Source organism: Oncorhynchus masou, unplaced genomic scaffold (assembly GCF_036934945.1).
Source record: "Oncorhynchus masou masou isolate Uvic2021 unplaced genomic scaffold, UVic_Omas_1.1 unplaced_scaffold_1703, whole genome shotgun sequence".
Lineage (NCBI taxonomy): Eukaryota > Metazoa > Chordata > Actinopteri > Salmoniformes > Salmonidae > Oncorhynchus > Oncorhynchus masou.
The window spans coordinates 86,458-92,457 of NW_027007188.1; the positions used below are offsets into that span (position 1 = coordinate 86,458).

At 48.2% G+C, this 6,000-nt stretch overlaps 1 pseudogene; it reads right to left on the reverse strand.

The window, feature by feature from the left end:
- Nucleotides 1–4,243, reverse strand: part of LOC135532042 (ADP-ribosylation factor-like protein 13B) — an 83,977-nt pseudogene extending 79,734 nt beyond the window's left edge.
- Nucleotides 4,244–6,000: the final 1,757 nt, after the last annotated feature.

The window sequence follows — 6,000 nt, forward strand, 5'->3', positions numbered from 1 at the left end:
GGACAGGTTTAGAGCTCTGAGTGACTCACACTAGGACAGGTTTCGAGCTCAGAGTGACTCACACTAGGACAGGTTTAGAGCTCAGAGTGACTCACACTAGGACAGGTTTAGAGCTCAGAGTGACTCACACTAGGACAGGTTTAGAGCTCAGAGTGTACTCACACTAGGACAGGTTTAGAGCTCAGAGAGTGACTCACACTAGGACAGGTTTAGAGCTCAGAGTGACTCACACTAGGACAGGTTTAGAGCTCAGACAGAGTGACTCACACTAGGACAGGTTTAGATCTCAGACAGAGTGACTCACACCAGGACAGGTTTAGAGCTCAGACAGAGTGACTCACACTAGGACAGGTTTAGAGCTCAGAGTGACTCACACTAGGACAGGTTTAGAGGTCAGACAGAGTGACTCACACTAGGCCAGGTTCAGAGCTCAGACAGAGTGACTCACACTAGGCCAGGTTTAGAGCTCAGACAGACTGACTCACACTAGGCCAGGTTTAAAGTTCAGACAGAGTGACTCACACTAGGACAGGTTTAGAGCTCAGAGTGACTCACACTAGGACAGGTTTAGAGCTCAGAGTGACTCACACTAGGACAGGTTTAGAGCTCAGAGTGACTCACACTAGGACAGGTTTAGAGCTCAGAGAGTGACTCACACTAGGACAGGTTTAGAGCTCAGACAGTGACTCACACTACGACAGGTTTAGAGCTCAGACAGAGTGACTCACACTAGGACAGGTTTAGATCTCAGACAGAGTGACTCACACCAGGACAGGTTTAGAGCTCAGACAGAGTGACTCACACTAGGACAGGTTTAGAGCTCAGAGTGACTCACACTAGGACAGGTTTAGAGGTCAGACAGAGTGACTCACACTAGGCCAGGTTTAGAGCTCAGACAGAGTGACTCACACTAGGCCAGGTTTAGAGCTCAGACAGAGTGACTCACACTAGGCCAGGTTTAAAGTTCAGACAGAGTGACTCACACTAGGACAGGTTTAGAGCTCAGACAGTAACACACTAGGACAGGTTTAGAGCTCAGACAGAGTGACTCACACTAGGACAGGTTTAGAGCTCAGACAGAGTGACTCACACTAGGCCAGGTTCAGAGCTCAGACAGTAACACACTAGGACAGGTTTAGAGCTCAGACAGAGTGACTCACACTAGGACAGGTTTAGAGCTCAGACAGAGTGACTCACACTAGGCCAGGTTTAGAGCTCAGACAGAGTGACTCACACTAGGACAGGTTTCCCAGAGATGCGAGGGTGTCGGAGGACCTCAGCCATGGTGTCCCTGGTCTCCTGGATCCTCTGAATATCACTGGAGTCCACCACGAACACCACCCCGTACGACTCGCTGTAGTAGTTCTTCCAGATGCCCCTGATCACATTGGAGTCATTCAGCAGACTCTTATCCAGAGCCACTTACAGGAAGTGCATTCAACTATACGTTTAGTAGGGGGGGGGACCACATATCACAGCCACTGCAAGTAGACCTTTGTTTAAAATAGTCCTATCAGCAGAATCAGGGCAGAAAGTGCAGGTGTTGAGTGTCAGAAAGAAAACGAGTATAAAGACCTGATCCTCTTCCCTCCGCCCAGGTCAAAGATGGTGACCTCAAACTTCCCCTGCTTCAGATCCACCTTGGAGAACCCTACCGTAGGGCCACGTCCTCTGGGCTCTCTGTGATGGAACACAACACACACACACACTCAGCGACGAAGAGAACGAGCCCCCCCCAAAAAACATCTTACATTTATAAATCGAGTAGAATAGAAGTGAGTGATTCAAGTCAAGACGACCCACTCACCTCCCTGGATCCCGCGTACTGTAGCAGTCTTCCCAGCGTTGTCAAGTCCAACCATCACCAGTGTTATTTTCCTAAAAACACCACAGAGAAGCTGGATTACTGGAGAGATGACACAGAGACTCAAATGGAGGTGTGGTAGGAGAAGGACAAGCAGGAAAAATGATAGGGCAATATTCACATGGGGGGTAGTCTACAACATGTCATGTGACTCAAGCCGTGTCCCTTCCATAAAGGATAGAGAGCAAGACACATTGCTCTCTATTCGGGGCGGCAGGTAGCCTAGTGGTTAGAGTGTAGAGGAGGCAGGTAGCCTAGTGGTTAGAGTGTAGAGGAGGCAGGAAGTCTAGTGGTTAGAGTGTAGAGGAGGCAGGTAGCCTGGTGGTTAGAGTGTAGGGACGGCAGGTAGCCTAGTGGTTAGTGTGTAGGGACGGCAGGTAGCCTAGTGGTTAGAGTGTAGAGGAGGCAGGTAGCCTAGTGGTTAGAGTGTAGAGGAGGCAGGTAGCCTAGTGGTTAGAGTGTAGAGGAGGCAGGTAGCCTAGTGGTTAGAGTGTAGAGGAGGCAGGTAGCCTAGTGGTTAGAGTGTAGAGGAGGCAGGTAGCCTAGTGGTTAGAGTGTAGAGGAGGCAGGTAGCCTAGTGGTTAGAGTGTAGAGGAGGCAGGTAGCCTAGTGGTTAGAGTGTAGAGGAGGCAGGTAGCCTAGTGGTTAGAGTGTAGAGGAGGCAGGTAGCCTAGTGGTTAGAGTGTAGAGGAGGCAGGTAGCCTAGTGGTTAGAGTGTAGAGGAGGCAGGCAGTGGTTAGAGTGTAGGGAGGCAGGTAGCCTAGTGGTTAGAGTGTAGAGGAGGCAGGTCGCCTAGTGGTTAGAGTGTAGAGGAGGCAGGTAGCCTAGTGGTTAGAGTGTAAAGGTGGCAGGTAGCCTAGTGGTTAGAGTGTAGAGGAGGCAGGTCGCCTAGTGGTTAGAGTGTAGAGGAGGCAGGTAGCCTAGTGGTTAGAGTGTAGAGGAGGCAGGTAGCCTAGTGGTTAGAGTGTAGAGGTGGCAGGTAGCCTAGTGGTTAGAGTGTAGAGGAGGCAGGTAGCCTAGTGGTTAGAGTGTAGAGGAGGCAGGTAGCCTAGTGGTTCGATTGTAGAGGAGGCAGGTAGACTAGTGGTTAGAGCATTGGGCCAGTAACCGAAAGGTTGCAAGATCAAATCCCCCAAGCTGACAAGGTAAAATTCGGTCGTTCTGCCCCTGAACACTGTTCATAGGGCCGTCATTGAAAATAAGAATTTGTTGTTAACTGACTTGCCTAGTTAAATAAAAGGTTAAATAAATAAATAATGATTTTATAGCTTGAGCCACTTCCAAAGAAAGAATTGAACATTCAACGCCAGTCTCCACACAGAAACGATGAATAATCTGATATTAGCCTAACGCATCAGAGCTCAGACAGAGTGACTCACACTAGGACAGGTTTAGAGCCTCAGACAGAGTGACTCACACTAGACAGGTTTAGTGACAGAGTGACTCACACTAGGACAGGTTTAGAGCTCAGACAGGACAGGTTTAGAGCTCACACTAGGACAGGTTTAGAGCTCAGACAGTGACTCACACTAGGACAGGTTTAGAGCTCAGGCAGAGTGACTCACACTAGGACAGGTTTAGAGCTGACTCACACTAGGACAGGTTTAGAGCTGACAGAGTGACTCACACTAGGACAGGTTTAGACAGTAACACACTAGGACAGGTTTAGAGCAGACAGAGTGACTCACACTAGGACAGGTTTAGAGCTCAGACAGAGTGACTCACACTAGGACAGGTTTAGAGCTCAGACAGAGTGACTCACACTAGGACAGGTTTAGAGCTCAGACAGAGTGACTCACACTAGGACAGGTTTAGAGCTCAGACAGAGTGACTCACACTAGGACAGGTTTAGAGCCTAGACAGAGTGACTCACACTAGGACAGGTTTAGAGCTGAGTGACTCACACTAGGACAGGTTTAGAGCTCAGACAGAGTGACTCACACTAGGACAGGTTTAGAGCTCAGACAGAGGGACTGACTCACACTAGGACAGGTTTAGAGCTCAGACAGAGTGACTCACACTAGGACAGGTTTAGAGCTCAGACAGAGTGACTCACACTAGGACAGGTTTAGAGCTCAGACAGAGTGACTCACACTAGGACAGGTTTAGAGCTCAGACAGAGTGACTCACACTAGGACAGGTTTAGAGCTCAGACAGAGTGACTCACACTAGGACAGGTTTAGAGCTCAGACAGAGTGACTCCCGCCCTCACCTCACCCTGTCCTTCAGATGCTACTGGTTAAGGTGGTAACTGTAAGAGGGGCTTAGCCAGCAGCCCAGGTCACTAATACAGCTCCCCCCCCTCCCCACCTTAGGGCTGCCCAGGGCTAACACCACAGGGACATTACCACAGATTGGGTGAGTCAGCACTCTGTCCATAATCAAGGTGAACAGCAAGGTTGATCTATAGATGTACACAGACAGCGATGCAGAGTCAACAGACTCATCGAACACCTCAAAGCATTCCTTTAAAGGGGGAGGTGGATGTTAGAACTATCGTCCGTCATTCATTCACCTTCCAATGAATCGGCCCAGATCCTAAATCCACCCTTCTGATACAACATCTAGAGTCCTGTCCTTAAAAGCTCTCTGTGTCACCGTATGAAAATAGTCAAATTGCATAAAAAGGTCACCCAGTCATCATTCTTGTTAGAAAAAACACACACACCTCGCCTCCATCAAAACACACACTTCCACAAAACACAGACACACACACAAAGACACACACCAGCTGACCAAATAAACATGTCTACCCTCCACATGGAAACAACCAATAACAACAAGCTTACAGAAACAAACCACACACACTCACATTCCGACAACACACACACACACACTCACATTCTGACAACACACACACACACACACTCACATTCTGACAACACACACACACACACACACACACTCACATTCTGACAACACACACACACACACTCACATTCTGACAACACACACACACACACACACTCACATTCTGACAACACACACACACACACACACTCACATTCTGACAACACACACACACACACACACTCACATTCTGACAACACACACACTCACACTCACATTCTGACAACACACACACACACACTCACATTCTGACAACACACACACACACTCACATTCTGACAACACACACACACACTCACATTCTGACAACACACACACACACACTCACATTCTGACAACACACACACACACTCACATTCTGACAACACACACACACACTCACATTCTGACAACACACACACACACTCACATTCCGACAACACACACACACACTCACATTCCGACAACACACACACACACTCACATTCTGACAACACACACACTTCTGACAACACACACACACACTCACATTCTGACAACACACACACACACTCACATTCTGACAACACACACACACACAACACACACACACTCACATTCTGACAACACACACACATTCACACACTCACATTCTGACAACACACACACACTCACTCACATTCCGACAACACACACACACACACTCACATTCCGACAACACACACACACTCACATTCTGACAACACACACACTCACATTCTGACAACACACACACACACTCACATTCTGACAACACACACACACACTCACATTCTGACAACACACACACACACACATTCGACAACACACACACACACACTCACATTCCGACAACACACACACTCACATTCTGACAACACACACACTCACATTCTGACAACACACACACACACTCACATTCCGACAACACACACACACACACACACTCACAACACAACACACACACACTCACATTCTGACAACACACACACACACTCACATTCTGACAACACACACACACACTCACATTCTGACAACACACACACACACTCACATTCTGACAACACACACTCACATTCCGACAACACACACACACACACACACACTCACATTCTGACAACACACACTCACACTCACATTCTGACAACACACACTCACACTCACATTCTGACAACACACACACACACTCACATTCCGACAACACACACACACACACACACACTCACATTCCGACAACACACACACACACACTCACATTCTGACAACATTCTGACAACACACACACACACTCACATTCTGACAACACACAC